General features: G+C 44.9%; 1 long non-coding RNA gene across 1 annotated transcript in view; it reads right to left on the bottom strand.

The window, feature by feature from the left end:
* Positions 1–875: 875 nt before the first annotated feature.
* Positions 876–21,142, bottom strand: part of LOC120983451 — a 32,097-nt gene continuing 11,830 nt past the window's right edge. The window contains exon 2 of the long non-coding RNA XR_005775055.1: positions 876–1,059. This is a non-coding gene — a long non-coding RNA (uncharacterized LOC120983451). The remainder of the gene's footprint in view (positions 1,060–21,142) is intronic.

Raw genomic sequence — 21,142 nt, 5'->3', positions numbered from 1 at the left:
ATAACAGAGTGATAACTCTCTGCAATAGATAGTGTAGCTCTTACCTACAGTCCTATGTAAACCACAGATAACACAGTGACACTAAACTGTCAAAGACGAGGACCCCTCCTCCACCAACCATACACTTACCAAGGAGTGAATGGCCACAGTGGAGTCCTGAAGGGGGTACTTTTCTCCCAATACACATGTATCTTGTGTCCTCCTATCCTGGGGCTGAGTTCTTATAATGCACACAGGGCTCCACTGTTACAGCCAGCTGCAGATCCAGATCAGACATAAAACAATAAATGAACTTACCTCTCCTCCACCAGACAGCGCTACAACTCTTCAGATCTGGGGGTCTCTTCTACACTCACCAATTCCTGGCCTCTGGTCTTCTTCTGACCCATGCTTTAGGCAGTCAGGACATGGGCCTGGGAGAAGACCAGGAAACTGTAAGTACAGCCAGTGCTAGCAGCACAACACTTATGGCTTCCCACTCCTACTGCATAGTAATGAGCACTTTCATAATGGAAGAGTTCATAAGTATTCGTTCTGTAAGACACACTGCCATTTTGCTCCCACTTTTTTGGGGGAAAAACATCTTATGGAGTGAAAAATTCTGTTATCAGAATCTGGAGATCTACACAGGGGTTTTCCCGAGATTTTAATACTGGTGACCTATCCTTTCTGATCAATAGGAGGATAGATCATCAGTATTAAAGTCTCGGAAAACCCCTTTAACATAAAAAAAAATATAACATTTACTTACTGTTTATATTTTGATATAATGTGGGTTGAATTTTGTTTATCTATAGCTTAGCCTGTAGCTATGAAATAGTCATAGGCAACAAAACGATTTACACTACAAGCAAATTCACCATTTGTAACTGTACTTACTAACACAGCGAGTAGATGGAAACCAGCCATTTGCTGTGCACTCACGACGGCTATTGGGCTCTGTTTGAAGAACATAACCTTCTTCACATTGAACATCGATTTTATCTCCAAATCTGTATTGAGTTTCCGTTCCAACCAATTTTCCATTTACCACAGGATCATATGGACTGCAATGTATTTCTAGCAAAGGTTAAGATAAACAATTAAATAAAACATTGCGTTGGTAAATTATACAATATACATAAATATAGAATCCTTTCTTAATAGCTTTTTTGTGGTTAGCACACTTAGGCTACTTTCACACCTGCGTTTAGGTGCGGATTCGTCTGGTAGCTGCACAGACGGATCCGCACCTATAATGCAAACGCTGGTATCCGTTCAGAACGGATCCGTCTGCATTACTCTGTAATAAAAAGTCTAAGTGTAAGTCAAACGGATCCGTCCAGACTTACACTGAAAGTCAATGGGGGACGGATCCGTTTACAATTGCACCATATTGTGTCAATGTAAACGGATCCGTCCCCATTGACTTACATTGTAAGACAGGACGGATCCGTTTGGCTCCGCATCACCAGGCGGACACCAAAACGCTGCAAGCAGCGTTTTGGTGTCCGCCTCCAGAGCGGAATGGAGGCGGAACGGAGCCAAACTGATGCATTCTGAACAGAACCTTATCCATTCAGAATGCATTGGGGCTAAACTGATCCGTTCGGGGCCGCTTGTGAGATCCTTGAAACGGATCTCACAGGCGGACCCAGAAACGGCCAGTGTGAAAGTAGCAGCAGGATAATTTCTTAGAAATGACTAGGATGATATTTACTAAGAGAAAGGAAGCTGTAAAATGGGTGAGGCTTGGTTTCCACATTCAAGTTCTTGATGAAGTTCTTGAACCTGAAGGCAGAAACAAATTATAAACTGAGGACGTATGTATAAAGACTGAGGGGGAGGGGTATCAAAAATAGTGCAGAGAAAACTGGCTTAGGCCTCTTTCACACGACAGTTTTTTTTTTTCGTTTTGCGGTCCGTTTTTTGCGTTCCATATACGGTCCGTATACGGAACCATTCATTTCAATGGTTCCGCCAAAAAAACGGAATGTACTCCGTATGCATTCCGTTTCCGTATTTCCGTTTTTCCGTTCCGTTGAAAGATAGAACATGTCCTATATTTGACGGCAAATCACGTTCTGTGGCTCCATTAAAGTCTATGGGTCCGCAAAAAAAACGGAACGCATACAGAAATGCATCCGTATGTCTTCCGTATCTGTTCCGTTTTTTGCGGAAGCATCTATTGAAAATGTTATGCCCAGCCCAATTTTTTCTATGAAATTACTGTATACTGTATATGCCATACGGAAAAACGGACGGAAAAACGGAACGGAAACACAACGGAAACAAAAAACGGAACAACGGATCCGCTTAAAACGGACCGCAAAACACTGAAAAAGCCATAAGGTCGTGTGAAAGAGGCCTTAGTTGCACATCAGATTGCAAACCAGATTACTCCTTTTAATCTTCAGAGCTACTTTTGAAAATTAAAAGTGAAATCTAATTAAATGCAATGGGCAACTAAGCCATTTTTTCTCTACACCAGTTTTGATAAATTGCCACTCCTGGCTTTGGCATCAAAAACTGCTTTCTAAAAGCTGAAAGTGTAAACCCAGCCTGTTTAAGGCATAGAAAAAGGTCTAAATGTGAGACAGCTCGGAAGCTTTTTTACATTTAGAAGCGGCTGTGGATATGTCGAAGGTAAGTAGAGGCCTGCGCCTCTTCATAACTCCAGCGGATCCACCACCAGAGTAGGGCTTTATTAAGACCGACTAAAATACCGGTCTTAATAAATGTGCACCTAAGTGACAGATCCAGTCCTCAAGAGTGCACAAAGGTGCATACAACTCAATGTTTTTTGTTTTTGTTTTTTACAACAGCTATACCTAGATAGCTAAAATCATAAAACAATCTTTCTACAAAATGTCAGTAGCCTCAGCCTAAAGCCTCATGCACATGGCCGTGTTCCACGGCCGAGAGCGGTCTGTGGTAATCCGGCCGGGATTCCTGCTGACAGCAGGAGCGGACGGCGTCATTGGTTGCAATGACGCCGTGCGCTTCATGCAGCCGCTGCTGTACAGTGATACACTCGTATGATCTATACCAGTGTATTAGTGTACAGCAGCGGCTGCATGAAGCGCACGGCATGAGGCCTAAAGGGGACTTGTCAGAACAAAGTGCAGTGCAATCTGCAAGCACCATGTTATAGAGCAGGAAGAACTGAGCAGAATGAGAAATAGTTTTGTGGGAAAACATTCAGTAAAACCTGTGATTTATACTTTTATATCTTTGCTTTTTCCATTTCCTATGAACAGCTATCGGTACAGAAGGAGGTGTTATCAGAGACGGACAGCTATCTTTGTACACACACAATGCTATCAATCACTGATTGCCCCTCCTCCTGTACCGACAGCTCTTCACAGGAAGTGGAAAAAGCAGAGATATAAAAGTATAAATTACAAGTTTAACTAAATCTTTTCCCACAAAACTATATATGAATCCGCTCAGCTCCTCCTGTTCTATAACACGCTGCTTTCAGATTGCATTGCATTTTGTGCCATTTTGGCTTTTTGGAACTATATGCAAATTAGGGTAAATGTGTATACTAGATCTGTGTGATACATCAGTTCTGAATGCAAAGTTGACCAGTGAGGCATATAAACTGACTACAAATCTGAAAGGAATAAAAATTAAAACATGTGCAACACCCTATGTGATTATAATATATAAAGCCATGGACACCTTTGAGGAAATTAGTTTCCTACAGTTTAACCCCTTAAGGACTCAGCCCTATTTCACCTTAAGGACTTGGCCATTTTTTGCAAATCTGACCAGTGTCATTTTAAGTGCTCATAACTTTAAAACGCATTGACTTATCCAGGCCATTCTGAGAATGTTTTTTCGTCACATATTGTACTTCATGACACTGGTAAAATTGGGTCAAAAAAGTAAATTTTTTTGCATAAAAAAATACCATATTTACCAAAAATTTTGAAAAATTAGCAAATTTCAAAGTTTCAGTTTCTCTACTTCTGTAATACATAGTAATACCCCCCAAAATTGTGATGACTTTACATTCCCCATATGTCTACTTCATGTTTGTAGCATTTTGGGAATGATAATTTATTTTTTGGGGATGTTACAAGGCTTAGAAGTTTAGAAGCAAATCTTGAAATTTTTCAGAAATTTACAAAAACCCAATTTATAGGGACCACTACAGGTCTGAAGTCACTTTGCGAGGCTTACATAATAGAAACCGCCCAAAAATGACCCCATTCTATAAACTACACCCCTCAAGGTATTCAAAACTGATTTTACAAACTTAGTTAACCCTTTAGGTGTTGCACAAGAGTTATTGGCAAATGGGGATGAAATTTGAGAATTTCTTTTTTTTGCCTAATTTTCCATTTTAACCCATTTTTTCCACTAACAAAGCAAGGGTTAACAGCCAAACAAGACTGTATCTTTATTGCCCTGACTCTGCCGTTTACAGAAACACCCCATATGTGGCCGTAAACTACTGTACGGGCACACAGTAGGGCGTAGAGGGAAAGGTGTGCTGAATGGTTTTTGGAAGCCAGATTTTGCTGGACTGGTTTTTTGACACCATGTCCCATTTGAAGCCCCCCTGATGCACCCCTAGAGTAGAAACTCCATAAAAGTGACCCCATCTAAGAAACTACACCCCTCAAGGTATTCAAAACTGATTTTACAAACTTTGTTAACCCTTTAGGTGTTGCACAAGATTTAATGGAAAATAGAGATACAATTTCAAAATTTCACTTTTTTGGCAGATTTTCCATTTTAATATTTTTTTTCCAGTTACAAAGCAAGGGTTAACAGCCAAACAAAACTCATTATTTATGGCCCTGATTCTGTAGTTTACAGAAACACCCCATATGTGGTCGTAAACCGCTGTACGGGCACACGGCAGGGTGCAGAAGGAAAGGAATGCCATACGGTTTTTGGAAGGCAGCTTTTGCTGGACTGGTTTTTTGACACCATGTCCCATTTGAAGCCCCCCTGATGCACCCCTAGAGTAGAAACTCCAAAAAAGTGACCCCATCTAAGAAACTACACCCCTCAAGGTATTCAAAACTGATTTTACAAACTTTGTTAACCCTTTAGGTGTTGCACAAGATTTAATGGAAAATAGAGATACAATTTCAAAATTTCACTTTTTTGGCAGATTTTCCATTTTAATATTTTTTTTCCAGTTACAAAGCAAGGGTTAACAGCCAAACAAAACTCATTATTTATGGCCCTGATTCTGTAGTTTACAGAAACACCCCATATGTGGTCGTAAACCGCTGTACGGGCACACGGCAGGGTGCAGAAGGAAAGGAATGCCATACGGTTTTTGGAAGGCAGCTTTTGCTGGACTGGTTTTTTGACACCATGTCCCATTTGAAGCCCCCCTGATGCACCCCTAGAGTAGAAACTCCAAAAAAGTGACCCCATTTTAGAAACTACGGGATAGGGTGGCAGTATTGTTGGAACTAGCTTAGGGTACATATGATTTTTGGTTGCTCTATATTACACTTTTTTGTGCGGCAAGGTAACAAGAAATAGATTTTTTGGCACGTTTTTTTTTTTGTTATTTACAACATTCATCTGACAGGTTAGATCATGTGGTAATTTTATAGAGCAGGTTGTCACGGATGCGGCGATACCTAATATGTATACAATTTTTTTTATTTATGTAAGTTTTACACAATGATTTCATTTTTAAAACAAAAAAAATGTTTTAGTGTCTCCATAGTCTGAGAGCCATAGTTTTTTCAGTTTTTGGGCGATTATCGTAGGGTCTAATTTTTTGCGGGATGAGATGACGGTTTGAGTGGCACTATTTTGGGGTGCATATGACTTTTTGATCACTTGCTATTACACTTTTTGTGACGTAAGATGGCAAAAAATAGATTTTTTTACACCGTTTTTATTTTTATTTTTTTACGGTGGTCATCTGAGGGGTTAGGTCATGTGATATTTTTATAGAGCCGGTCGATACAGACGCGGAAATACCTAATATGTATACTTTTTTTAATTTATTTAAGTTTTACACAATGATTTCATTTTTGAAACAAAAAAAATCATGTTTTAGTGTTTCCATAGTCTAAGAGCCATAGTTTTTTCAGTTTTTGGGCGATTAATTTGGGTAAGGTATGATTTTTGCGGGATGAGATGACGGTTTGATTGGTACTATTTTGGCGTACATGCGACTTTTTTGATCACTTTTATTACCTTTTTTGGGAAGTAAGGTGGGCAAAATTTTAATTTCCTAATAGTTTTTATTTTTTTATTTTTATGGCGTTCACCGTGCGGGGAAAGTAACATGACCGTTTTATAGATCAGGTCGTTACGGACGCGGCGATACCAAACATGTGTAGGGAATTTTATTTTTTTCACTTTTATTCAGTGATAAATGTGTTTTTTGATTTTTACTTTTTTCACTTTTTTTCACTTTTTTTTTTGACCCAGACCCACTTGGTTCTTGAAGATCCAGTGGGTCTGATGTCTGTGTAATACAGTACAGAACAATATATATTGTACTGTACTGTATTTTACTTACACTGAACAGATCTATGCTTTTAGCATAGATCTGTTCAGCACCATGGACAGCAGGATGCCTGAGAGGCGTCCTGTTGCCATGGGAACCTTCCCCGTCTGCTCAGTACTGCTCAGAACTTCGCAGACGGGGAAGGGTAAGGAGGGGATCTGTCGGGGGGCTGTCTGGGAGCTCTCTCCCTCTCCATCGGGGGGCTGCAAAGGCACAGCAGCCCCCCGATGGGAGAGGGAGGGAGCTCCCTCTTACTGTTAACATTTTCCATACAGCGGTCCGTACGGACCGCTGTATGGAAAGGGTTAAACGGCTGACATCGCATCATCGGTCAGCCGTTTATACCAGGGTGCCAGCAGTGTGCTGGCACCCTGGTATACCCACTGAACACCAACGATTATTCAAGGGGAGGCGGGCGGGGGATCGCGATCCCGCCTGCCGCACCGCCCGCCTCCCGCACCGCCCCCACTGCCCACAACTCCCCCCCCCTGCACCACCCGCCGGCAAAAAAATCATGCAGGGGTGCAGGGGGGGGGGTGTAAAATATATATTTTAGGGACACTAAAGCTTATGATCCCCGCGGGATCAGAAACTGCAGAAAGCGCAGCAAACCGCAGGTCTGAATTGACCTGCGGTTTTCTGCGATCGCCGATGCGGGGGGGTCAAATGACCCCCCCCTGCATGGTTACGGGATGCCGGCTGAATTATTTCAGCCGAAATCCCGTTCCGATTAACCCCTGGGGCGCCGGAATACCGATTTCAAGTTATGACGTACCGGTACGTCATGGGTCCTTAACCACCTCAGCCCCCAGTGCTTAAACACCCTGAAAGACCAGGCCACTTTTTACACTTCTGACCTACACTACTTTCACCGTTTATTGCTCGGTCATGCAACTTAACACCCAAATGAATTTTACCTCCTTTTCTTCTCACTAATAGAGCTTTCATTTGGTGGTATTTCATTGCTGCTGACATTTTTACTTTTTTTGTTATTAATAGAAATTTTACGATTTTTTTGCAAAAAAATGACATTTTTCACTTTCAGTTGTAAAATTTTGCAAAAAAAACGAGATCCATATAGAAATTTTGCTCTAAATTTATAGTTCTACATGTCTTTGATAAAAAAAAAATGTTTGGGTAAAAAAAAAATGGTTTGGGTAAAAGTTATAGCGTTTACAAACTATGGTACAAAAATGTGAATTTCCGCTTTTTGAAGCAGCTCTGACTTTCTGAGCACCTGTCATGTTTCCTGAGGTTCTACAATGGCCAGACAGTACAAACACCCCACAAATGACCCCATTTCGGAAAGTACACACCCTAAGGTATTCGCTGATGGGCATAGTGAGTTCATAGAACTTTTTATTTTTTGTCACAAGTTAGCGGAAAATGATGATTATTTTTTATTTATTTTTTTCTTACAAAGTCTCATATTCCACTAACTTGTGACAAAAAATAAAAACTTCTATGAACTCACTATGCCCATCAGCGAATACCTTGGGGTCTCTTCTTTCCAAAATGGGGTCACTTGTGGGGTAGTTATACTGCCCTGGCATTCTAGGGGCCCAAATGTGTGGTAAGGAGTTTGAAATCAAATTCTGTAAAAAATGACGAGTGAAATCCGAAAGGTGCTCTTTGGAATATGGGCCCCTTTGCCCACCTAGGCTGCAAAAAAGTGTCACACATCTGGTATCTCTGTATTCAGAAGAAGTTGAGGAATGTGTTTTGGGGTGTCTTTTTACATATACCCATGCTGGGTGAGATAAATATCTTGGTCAAATGCCAACTTTGTATAAAAAAATGGGAAAAGTTGTCTTTTGCCAAGATATTTCTCTCACCCAGCATGGGTATATGTAAAAAGACACCCCAAAACACATTCCCCACCTTCTCCTGAGTACGGCAATACCAGATGTGTGACACTTTTTTGCAGCCTAGGTGGGCAAAGGGGCCCATATTCCAAAGAGCACCTTTCGGATTTCACTCGTCATTTTTTACAGAATTTGATTTCAAACTCCTTACCACACATTTGGGCCCCTAGAATGCCAGGGCAGTATAACTACCCCACAAGTGACCCCATTTTGGAAAGAAGAGACCCCAAGGTATTCGCTGATGGGCATAGTGAGTTCATAGAAGTTTTTATTTTTTGTCACAAGTTAGTGGAATATGAGACTTTGTAAGAAAAAATAAAAATAAAAAAATAATCATCATTTTCCGCTAACTTGTGACAAAAAATAAAAAATTCTAGGAACTCGCCATGCCCCTCACGGAATACCTTGGGGTGTCTTCTTTCCAAAATGGGGTCACTTGTGGGGTAGTTATACTGCCCTGGCATTTTCCAGGGGCCCTAATGTGTGGTAAGTAGGTAAATGACCTGTGAAATCCTAAAGGTGCTCTTTGGAATATGGGCCCCTTTGCCCACCTAGGCTGCAAAAAAGTGTCACACATGTGGTATCGCCGTATTCAGGACAACTTTTCCCATTTTTTTATACAAAGTTGGCATTTGACCAAGATATTTCTCTCACCCAGCATGGGTATATGTAAAATGACACCCCAAAACACATTCCCCAACTTCTCCTGAGTACGGCGATACCAGATGTGTGACACTTTTTTGCAGCCTAGATGCGCAAAGGTGCCCAAATTCCTTTTAGGAGGGCATTTTTAGACATTTGGATACCAGACTTCTTCTCACGCTTTGGGGCCCCTAGAATGCCAGGGCAGTATAAATACCCCACATGTGACCCCATTTTGGAAAGAAGACACCCCAAGGTATTCAATGAGGGGCATGGCGAGTTCATAGAAAAAAAAAATTTTGGGCACAAGTTAGCGGAAATTGATATTTTTAATTTTTTTCTCACAAAGTCTCCCGTTCCGCTAACTTGGGACAAAAATTTCAATCTTTCATGGACTCAATATGCCCCTCACGGAATACCTGGGGGTGTCTTCTTTCCGAAATGGGGTCACATGTGGGGTATTTATACTGCCCTGGCATTCTAGGGGCCCTAAAGCGTGAGAAGAAATCTGGAATATAAATGTCTAAAAAATTTTACGCATTTGGATTCCGTGAGGGGTATGGTGAGTTCATGTGAGATTTTATTTTTTGACACAAGTTAGTGGAATATGAGACTTTGTAAGAAAAAAAAAAAATAATTCCGCTAACTTGGGCCAAAAAAATGTCTGAATGGAGCCTTACAGAGGGTGATCAATGACAGGGGGGTGATCAATGACAGGGGGGGTGATCAATGACAGGGGGGGTGATCAATGACAGGGGGTTGATCAATGACAGGGGGGTGATCAGGGAGTCTATATGGGGTGATAACCACAGTCATTGATCACGCCCGTGTAAGGCTTCATTCAGACGTCCGTATGCGTTTTGCGGATCCGATCCATCTATCAGTGCATCCGTAAAAATCATGCGGACATCTGAATTGAGCTTTACAGGGGGTTGATCAATGACAGGGGGGTGATCAGGGAGTCTATATGGGGTGATCACCACAGTCATTGATCATGCCCCTGTAAGGCTTCATTCAGACGTCCGTATGCGTTTTGCGGATCCGATCCATCTATCAGTGCATCCGTAAAAATCATGCGGACGTCTGAATGGAGCTTTACAGGGGGTTGATCAATGACAGGGGGGTGATCAGGGAGTCTATATGGGGTGATCACCACAGTCATTGATCACGCCCCTGTAAGGCTTCATTCAGACGTCCGGATGCGTTTTGCGGATCCGATCCATCTATCAGTGGATCCGTAAAAATCATGCGGACGTCTGAATGGAGCTTTACAGGGGGGTAATCAATGACAGGGGTGTAATCAATGACAGGGGGGTGATCAGGGAGTCTATATGGGGTGATAACCACAGTCATTGATCACGCCCCTGTAAGGCTTTATTCAGACGTCCGGATGCGTTTTGCGGATCCGATCCATCTATCAGTGGATCCGTAAAAATCATGCGGACGTCTGAATGGAGCTTTACAGGGGGTTGATCAATGACAGGGGGGTAATCAATGACAGGGGGGTGATCAGGGAGTCTATATGGGGTGATCAGGGGCTAATAAGGGGTTAATAAGTGACGGGGGGGGGGTGTAGTGTAGTGTAGTGTAGTGGTGCTTGGTGGGACTTTACTGAGCTACCTGTGTCCTCTGGTGGTCGATCCAAACAAAGGGGACCACCAGAGGACCAGGTAGCAGGTATATTAGACGCTGTTATCAAAACAGCGTCTAATATACCTGTTAGGGGTTAAAAAAAAACACATCTCCAGCCTGCCAGCGAACGATCGCCGCTGGCAGGCTGGAGATCAACTCTCTTACCTTCCGTTCCTGTGAGCGCGCGCGCCTGTGTGCGCGCGTTCACAGGAAGTCTCGGCTCGCGCGAGATGACGCATATATGCGTGACTCTGCGCAGGGCTGCCACCTCCGGAACGCGATCCTGCGTTAGGCGGTCCGGAGGTGGTTAAGGACTCGGGACCCATGCCGTACCGATACGTCCTAAGTCCTTAAGGGGTTAAACCTTGAATTTTCATTTGTCATTATTTAGTGCTGTCCAGTGTCCACAATAAATAAGGGTCCATTCACATGTCCATGGTGTATTGCGAATCCGTAATACACCCGGCCGGCACCCCCCATAGAACTGCCTAATCTTGTTCGCAATTGCGGACAAGAATAGGACATGTTCTATTTTTTTGCGGAGCCGCGGCTCGGAAGTTCAGAGCCGAAGCCCGGAAGTTCGGGGCCGCGCTCCGGAAATGCGGATGTGGAGAGCACATAGTGTGCTCTCCGCATCGATTCCTGCCCCATTGAGGATGAATGGGTCTGCACCCGTTCCCGATATTGCAGAACAGATGCGGACCCATTTGCGGACGTGTGAATGGACCCTAAGTCTGGGATTCCTAGTCACATTAATACTTCTGATTTTTGAAACTAGTTAGTAGTGGCAGCATTTTTACCATGTGGATATGATTGGAGACTAGAGATGAGTGAATCAATTCTAAATTAATCAGATTCATTAGAAATTTCACAAACATTCTGCTGGCAAAGAAATCCAAAGTTTTGGTGAATGTCCTAAGACAACTCGAGCATAATCGTGCCAGCCATTTTACTGTAAAAAAAAGGGAAACAGGGCAGGGAGGATGAAGATGGAGGATCACGTGATCCTAGTAGGGAGGGGGCTTGACCCCAGACAGCCCGTCAGACAATCAGGGGGCAGGATTTTGGGAGGCTCTTTAGCTCTGTGCTATGTGTAAAGCAAAGATGCCACGTGAAAGGACATGTGTCCAATGTCTCTTAGTTCTAGCAGACACCAATTATAGACACAAGCCAGCCATATTAGGGTGTTGTAGGGATAGTTTAGGGATATATTTAGTTAGGTAGATTTAATTCCTAGATAGAAAAGGCAAGGTTTTTTATCATAGAAAGAAAGCATAGGGTCAGAGTTATACAGTATGTATGCTTTACAGCGGGGGGAAGGCAACTGCTGGCAAGTGAAAAACTTCATATAATGTGCTGCAATCAGCAAACATTTTTTCAGGCTTGCTTACGTAATGACAGGCATATGAATAGCATCAAACAAGCTTTTAGACCCTCACTATCAAAGCAAAATGAGGCAATGTTTTCCTGTTACATAAAGGGAGGCTATATTGCTGTCTTACCAGGATACACTATGTATACAGTTTGCCTCAGCTTTTGGCAAACAAAAACCTGCTACCTGTGTGTCTGAATCAGAGGCATTTCTCTGGCCCTCGCCGTCTCCCACCATCTCTGCGACCACAAGCAGCAGCCAATGCAGTCTCTAGGACTTGACAGAGTAGACTAGTGCAAATATGCAAACGGATCATACATAGAGTGTGCCTTTTCTCTGGCACATACCCTATTCTCTCACCCCATGGACTTCTGGGTAGACAGATTGGAACAATGACCATACCTGGCTCAATTTGCTCTTACTTTATTGTGTTCTTCTCAAGAAGGCCAATAAGTGCTATGTTAGGCCTTTTATGTGGTAATGGTTGGTGCTGTCGTAGATGTCTGGGTCCTAACTCCATGACGCTCAGGAGGAGAAGGACATTGAGAATAGGCTGGTGGATAAAAATACTTCAAGTCCACCTGCATGGGGACATCACTTGGCAAAAAAATCATGATCCAAAAAAGAAATGGACAGCTTCTTTATTGAAACAGCGATTGAGACTTGAGAAAGGAGTCTTATGAAGCCCAGAACGCTTTGTCTATCGATAGAAGTTCCTATAAAATACTGGTTTTGCACCAAGTGATGTCCCTATACAGGTGGACTTGAAGTTCTTTTATCCACCAACCTATTCTCAATTTTATTGTCTTATCCAGCCTTCAGTAGGGTCTCAGAGAGGGTTTTCAGTGTGACAGACTGTTGGCATCGTCACACCCAACCAGACAAAGTAGTTGTCTGCAAGTGGACAAGACATCACATTTGTAAAAAGGAGTCATGGATAACTGAGAATTTTCACTGAGGCCGATGAATAGATCTGCTATTGCTGACAGTGATTATTTATCATTAGCTCGATTATACCACTGCTGCTGTCTGCCTACCATCATGTTCCATATTGTATGGCAGCTGCTGCTGCCACAACTGTTATTCCCCTGACTGTCACTACCAGGGGCGTACATAGAAATCATTGGGCCCCATAGTAAGAATTTAAATTTGGCCCCCATGCCCGTTCCTAGTCCCTCCCACTATGCGCCCTGGTTCCTCTCACTACCCTCCCTAACTTCTCCCCTGCCCCACCTCATGCAGCAGTATTTTGTTCTACAAAATGGCAGTACTCATGCCGGAACCCAACAGACCCATTATTGTGAATGGGATCTGGTAGGTTGTGGCGGTGTTCAGCATATTTTGACATGAATCTGGGGCATTACCAGTGGTGGATTATAATAGGGTAGTTTGGGTCGGTAGCCCCAGGCCCGGATCCCTGGGGTGCCCAACGGCGACCCGAACGCCCACATACTGCGGCGGGGCATGGGAGCGAATAGTTCTCTGCCCCGCCGCCAATCACCGCCATAGGCTTCAGGTCTAGTAGGCCTGAGGCCTATGTGGTAGGGAAATCCCGGCGCAGGCGTGCGTGATGATGTCATCGCACGCCTGTGCCAGGAGGGACGCAGGACAATGAAGACACATTCTGGACACAGGTAAGTATAGCTTTAATTTTTTTTGGTTTCTGTGTGTGCCAACTTTGGGGGGCAGAGGAGGACATGGGGCAGTGTGGTAGCAAATCAGTTCGGGGGGGCAGATTATTAAATGGGGCAAATCACTTCATGTGGGGCAAATTATTACTTGGGGCAAATTATTTCATGGGAGGCAGTGTGGGGGCAAATCACTTCAGGGGGTGCAGTGTGGGGGCAAATTCTTCATGGTGGGCAGTGTGGGGCCAAATTACTTCAGGGGGTGCAGTGTGGGAGAAAATTCTTCATGGTGGGCAGTGTGGGGCCAAATTACTTCAGGGGGTGCAGTGTGGGGGCAAAATACTTCAGGGGGGAAGTGTGGGGGCAAATTACTTCAGGGAGTTCAGCGTGGGGGCAAATTACTTCATGGAGGTGCAGTGTGGGGGCAAATTACTTCAGGGTGTGCAGCGTGGGGGCAAATTACTTCAGGGGGGAAGTGTGGGGGCAAATTACTTCAGGGAGTGCAGCGTGGGGGCAAATTACTTCATGGGGGTGCAGTGTGGGGGCAAATTACTTCAGGGTGTGCAGCGTGGGGGCAAATTACTTCAGGGGGGAAGTGTGGGGGCAAATTACTTCAGGGAGTGCAGCGTGGGGGCAAATTACTTCATGGGGTGCAGTGTGGGGGCAAATTACTTTATGGGTGCCAGTGTGGGGGCAAATTACTTTATGGGTGCCAGTGTTGTGGCAAATTATTTCATGGGAGTGCAGTGTGGGGGTAAATTACTTCATGGGGCAGTGTGGGGGCAAATGATTTCATGGGGTGCAGTGTGGGGGCAAATTATTTCATGGGAGTGCAGTGTGGGGGCAAATTATTTCATGGGAGTGCAGTGTGGGGCAAATTACTTCATGGGGTAGTGTGGGGAAAATTACTATATGGGGGTAGTGTGTGGGAAATTACTATATGGGGCAATGAGGGGGAAATTACTATATGGGGGCAGTGTGGGAGAAATTACTATATGGGGGCAGTGTGGGGGAAATTACTATATAGGGCAGTGTGGGGGAAATTACTATATGGGGGTAGTGTGGGGGAAATTACTATATGGGGGCAGTGTGGGGGAAATTACTATATGGGGCAGTGTGGGGGAAATTACTATATGGGGGCAGTGTGGGGGAAATTACTATATGGGGCAGTGTGGGGGAAATTACTATATGGGGGCAGTGTGGGGGAAATTACTATATGGGGCAGTGAGGGGGAAATTACTATATGGGGGTAGTGTGGGGGAAATTACTATATGGGCAGTGTCGGGGAAATTACTATATGGGGGTAGTGTGGGGGTGTTTCTATTAGGGGACATTATTTTTGGGGACACTATACAGGCATTATTACCTGGAGCACAATATAGGGTGTTATTATTACTGGGGGCACTCTAGGGGACATTATAATTGCTGTAGACACTATAGTGACCTTTGGGGTAATTTATCAAACTGGTGTATAGTAGAACTGGGTTAGTTCCCATAGCAACAGAATTCACCTTTCATTTTTCACAGCTCCTTTGAAAAATTAAAGGTGGAATCTGATCGATTGCTATGGGCACCTAAGCCAGTTGTACTTTACACCAGTTTGATAAATGACCCCAATTATGAGAAATTTTATGTGTCTGTGTAACAAACTCTGTAGAGACGAGATGCGGCTGAAAGAATTTGTCATGGTGGTCTGGGTCAAACGGAGAAGAGGAAAGAGAAGATCTACATGACAGGAGATGTCACTGGATGTAACAGGTATGTGATGTTGTATTCCCCTATATGTAGAGCTGGCTCACTACTGTGAACTGTGTCTCATCTTCTCCTCCAAGTCTTTTTTTTTTATCATAATTGTATGTATTTTAAATTTGGCAACAAAAATTTTAATTTGTCACCTGCAGTCCTATGTAACAGCCCAGATAACAGTGATAACTTTCTGTGTGCAGATAATGTAGTAGATGTTCCATGCAGTCCTATGTAACACCCCACATAACACAATAGTTCACTGTGTTATGTGGGGTGTTACATAGGACTGCAGGTAACATCTATGAAATCTGTACTCAGAGAGGTATGAGATGGTGGGGGTCTGACTCCTGGCACCCCCACCAATCAGCTGTTTGAGGAGACTGCGATGTTCCAGTGAGCGCCGCAGCCTCTTTGCTCCTTACCAAGCACAGCTCTGTCCATTTGATAGCACTGCGCTTGGTATTACAGATCAGACCCAATCACTCAGATGAGACAGTGCTGCACCTAGACCATGTGAACAATGTCATATGGCCTAGGAAGAGACTTTGGCGCTTACCAAGCACCGCAGCCTCTTCATACAGAAAAAAAAAAACTAAAACTAAAATGGAGGGGGGGGGGCTTAATCCGCCCCTGAGTATTACATGTGTGACATAGCAAGGGGTTTTGTTTGGGAAGGCAGGTATTTTCCTCCCAACATGGGGGGCGGCTGGGCTGATTTCCAGCCAGGTGAGATCAAATACCGGACCAGAGTTTAAGTGCCGGTCCGGGTTTTGGCAGAGCCTGGCTGTCCTTTAAATAGGCAGCTGGGCTCAGCAGCTGAGTCTCTGTCTTGGGATCTGAAGCATGGTGCTGTGCTGGAAGGTTGGGAGCCGCATGAGGGCTGCACGCTGGGAAACAGTCCCCTAAAGCCTGCTGTGGACTGCTGGGGATAAAACGGCTAGCAAGGTGACGTGTCTGTTCTATGGACTTTTCATTGTGTGAATCAACACCAAGACTGTAATGAGTCGTTTTTCTTTTGCCTTTTGTGTGAATAAACACTGACATTTTGATTTACGAACTTGTTTTGCCTCTGTACTGCGTCCGCTTACCCTGCCTACCAGAGCAAATCCTCACACATGATGTAATACCACCCAACTTTCCTGCTGTCCAACATGGCACATGAGCAGAGACATGAGAAAAGTTTGAGGAAGTGAGTGCCCCCTTCCCTCCCCCCCCCATCCTCTGTGTCAGTTGGGAGACGGTGACATTACTTGCTATCCTGCATGACACATGTGCAGAGACATGAGTCTCTGGGAAAGCTGAGAGAACCCCTCCCCCCCTTCCTTTCCATGTTCTTATTATCTGCATTTATGCCTTGCAGGATAGAAGGAAATCTGGATGACATTACATGATGTAATAGCACCCAGCTTTTTCTGCTGTCCTGCATGGCACATGTGGAGAGACATGAGAATAGTCTGAGAAAGCTGAGTAACACAACTCCCACCTACCCTCATATCTTCTCATGCCTCTGCACTTGTGCCATGCAGGACATAATGTAGTGACCTTCCCCTTTCCCCTTTCCCCTTTTCCCTTCCCCTCACATACACCTCTGCACTGTCCCGACTCCTCACCTACAAGTCGTCACTTACTTCATTACTGGTGGTGGGGTTGTGGCAATCCAGAGGAATCAGGTGTGGTGGAGCTAGCATGTGGGAGGTGGGGCTAGGGGCGTGGCTAGCAGGCGGGAGACAGTTAGGAAGATAGACGGGTGCGGGGACTCCTTCCTCACAGGCCCCATAGCAGCTGCGTGGTCTGCCCATATGGTAGGTACGCCACTGGTCATTACCATTACCCTGCATATCTACTGCCTTGCCAGTACTACAACTGCCCCTACTCCGCTGCACATCTATTGCCTTGTCTGTTCCATGCTGTGCAGCTACTGCTGCCACCATTACTCCTACACAGTTTACCCCTCCCACACCCAGTGTGTTTATAAATAGGCTGTTTGTTAACCGCTTACCGCTAAGCTAACGCCGAAAGGCGTCATCTCTGCGACGCTCCCAGGCTACGCTAACGTCGATTGGCGTCATCTCGCGTGAGCCGAGATTTCCTGTGAACGCGCGCACACAGGAGTGCGCGTTCACAGGAACGCGTAGTGCACAAGTTCATCTGCAGCCTGCCGGCCGCGATTATTGGCTGGCAGGCTGTAGATTTTTGAATCGACGAATGAAATGGTTATGTCAGACGCTATTTTGAAAATAGTGTCTGATATAACTGCTGCCTGGTCCTCTGGTGGTCCCTTTCGCTTGGATCGACCACCAGAGGACACAGGCAGCTCAGTAAGTAGCACCAAACACCACACTACACATTAGATATTACCCTGTCATTTATTAACTTATTTAGCACCTGATCGCCCATATTAGACTCCCTGATCACCCCCTTGTCCACCCCCCTGTCATTGATCACCCCCCCTGTAAGGGTCCCTCATCCCTGCCAGGTAGTTAGCTACTTGCTAGGTAGTTTAGCGCCCACCGCACCGCAGTCACCGATTAGTCGCTGATTAGCGTCATCACTGTCGCTAATCAGCACTAGTACTATATAGTATCTGTAAGTGATCAATACTGATCGCAATCAGATCTATATAAGTACATTAGGGTCACCTTAGGTTCTACAAAAAACGCAGTGTTCGCCTGATCAGGCCTGATCTTGTGCGCACACTTGCGTTCAGTCCGCCCCGCCGCAGTGACAGAATTAATTTTTTTCTGATCACTGCAAAAACACTGTAAAATCGCTGCGCCGCTATAAAGATCACTTTTGAGCTTTTTGGATCTTTATTAGCGATCACAGCTTTACTTCGCAAGCACTCCTTTTTACTAGGTAGGTTTGCTCTTTTTCCCGGGTAGTCTCAGAGGAATACCCCCTAAATTTAGTGAACCCAAAATGTCAAACAAGGGGTATTCCGCTGAAGAGGCCTACAGGATTCTGGCCGTGATGGATGAAAGCGATGGGGACGACTCACCCGCTGAATCCAGTGGTTCAGATTATGAACCTGTAGACAGCAGTGGCACTCTAACCGCTAGTGAGGATGACGAGGTAGAGGTCCCTGCTACGGCCAGACGTACCCGATCCCATGTAAGAGTTCTGCCTACCCTGCTTGATGATCCTCATTTGCAGCAGAGTGGTGCTAGCGCTGATCTTGTTTATGGTGCGGCATACACCAGCAGCGCAGCACATCCTGGAACTTCTACCAGCACTGCCGTATTCCCTGGTGAAGTGGCGAGCACCAGAAGGGCAGTTCCAGCTGGTACGGTGGCACGTGCAATAACTCCCCTGTCACAGCCACCGCGTTCACAGGCCCGTAGAACCCTTAGTCTCCCAGAGGTGCTGGCAAATCCTAATTGGCAATCCCCTGATTCCGCCGCACCCGTATTGCCCCCTTTCACCGCCCAGTCTGGAGTTCGCGTGGAGACGGCTCATTTAGGATCGGCCCTTCAGTTTTTTGAGCTGTTCTTCACCGCGGATATCTATGACCTAGTTGTGGCAGAAACCAACCGCTACGCCACACAGTTTATTACCGCCAATCCGAAAAGCTTCTATGCCCAGCCTTTCCGGTGGAAACCAGTCACCGTTTCCGAGTTAAAAATTTTTTTGGGCCTTCTCCTCAGCATGGGTCTAACAAAAAAAAATGTATTGCGGTCATATTGGTCTAAAGACCCAATACATTTCATGCCCATGTTCTCTGCTGCAATGTCTAGGGCACGTTTTGAGGCCATCATGTGCTTTATGCATTTTACGGACAATAGCACCTGTCATCCAAGAGGCCACCCTGCTTATGACCGGCTCCATAAAATTCGGCCCCTCATAGACCATTTGTCATCCAGATTTGCAGATGCGTATACCCCTAAGGGCTCATTCAGACGGCCGTATGCTGTCTGCAAAAATACTGAATGCTATCCGTTTTTTTGCGGATCCGCAAAAAAACGGATCTGCAAAAAAACGGATAGCATTCAGTATTTTTGCGGACCCATAGACTTCAATGGGGCCATGTCCTGATTTTCACGGACAAGTATAGGACATGTTTCATTTTTTTTGCGGATCCGCAAAAAAAGGATAGCATTCAGTATTTTTGCGGACAGCATACGGCCGTCTGAATGAGCCTTAATCAAAACATCTGCATAGACGAGTCCCTAGTACATTTTACCGGGCGCCTTGGCATAAAACAGTACATCCCCAGCAAGCGCGCCCGGTATGGGGTCAAACTGTATAAGCTCTGTGAAAGGGCCACAGGCTATACATATCGTTTTAGGGTCTATGAGGGAAAAGACTCAAAACTGGAGCCGGTCGGATGTCCTGACTACCTGGGGAGCAGTGGCAAGATTGTCTGGGACTTGTTGTCACCCTTACTCCACAAGGGGTACCACTTATACGTGGACAATTTTTACTCAAGCGTGGCCCTCTTTCGGCACTTACATCTAGTCGGAATTCAATGCTGTGGCACCGCGCAACCTAGTCGCCGGGGCTTCCCCCAACGGCTCGTTAGTACCCGACTTGCACGGGGGGAGAGGGCTGCCTTGTGTGACCAAGAACTGCTTGCGGTGAAGTGGAGGGACAAGAGGGACATTTACCTTCTGTCCACCATTCACGCAGACACGACTGTCCAAATTGAACGGGCAACTGGAGTCATTGTGAAACCCCTCTCTGTCCACGACTATAACCTTCACATGGGAGGGGTGGACTTCAATGACCAGATGTTGGCTCCCTATTTAGTTTCCAGACGCTGGTATAAGAAGGTGTCTGTTTATTTAATTCAATTGGCGATGTATAATAGTTTTGTTCTCTACAGTAAGGCTGGGAGAACAGGATCCTTCCTAAAATTCCAGGAAGAGATCATTTCGGAACGCCTGTATCCAGGAGGGTCCGTGCCCCAAGTCCCTGATGTAGTGAGCCGGCTACATGGCAGACACTTCCCGTCTGTCTATCCTGGTACCCCAACTCAACGTTCCCCAAGAAAAAGATGTCGTGTCTGCAGCAGGGGTGGAATAAGGCGTGACACCACCTTTTTTTGTCCTGACTGTCCTGACCAGCCTGCCCTATGCATAGGGGAGTGTTTCCGCAAGTTCCACACTCAGGTACACTATTAGTGTAGGGATTGCATCTCACAGGACCGGCACACAGGGGTCTTAGGGCCCCTTCACACACAGCTGCCACAAACTTCTCCTTTCACCTGGGACAAAGTGCATAATGTACTTCGCCACATCTCTGGGCGATTTGCGCTTTGCACATTGTCCCATGGGGAAGGAGAGGTTTGTCCTATAAAGGTAAAAAAACAAACAAAAAAAAAAAATCACCGGTAAGCAAAAAAGTTATTGTTCTGTTTCAAAAGTTTATAAAAGTTAATGTTCTCTAAAGTTAATGTTAATAAATTTATTGCGTTGCGGCCTGTTTTTTTTTTTTTTTTACCAATCTAGGTGGACCAAGCGATCAAGCATCTGCAGCACTGATGTGCATTCTGACAGAAGCATTGCGCTGCTGTCAGATTACACAAAAGTCGGTGTATGCGGCGCTGCAAGACGAGATTTCTCCTCTGCAGTAAAAGATACGTTTGCCGAGGCATATGAGCTGAGGAGGCGGCAGTGTTCATATGCTTTGGCAAACACTTTGTATATATAAAAAAAATAAAAAAATCCCGGCAATGATTTTTTCATCCACATTGATCGATGCGAATGAAGAAATCTATGCCGTTCATTTTTTCTTTCAGCCCAGAGGCTGAACGGAAAAAAAAAATCTCATTACCCGT

Source organism: Bufo bufo, unplaced genomic scaffold (genome assembly GCF_905171765.1).
Source record: "Bufo bufo unplaced genomic scaffold, aBufBuf1.1, whole genome shotgun sequence".
NCBI classification, from domain to species: Eukaryota; Metazoa; Chordata; class Amphibia; order Anura; family Bufonidae; genus Bufo; species Bufo bufo.
The sequence above is the reverse complement of the archived record's forward strand: the minus strand, read 5'-3'. Positions and strand labels throughout refer to the sequence as shown.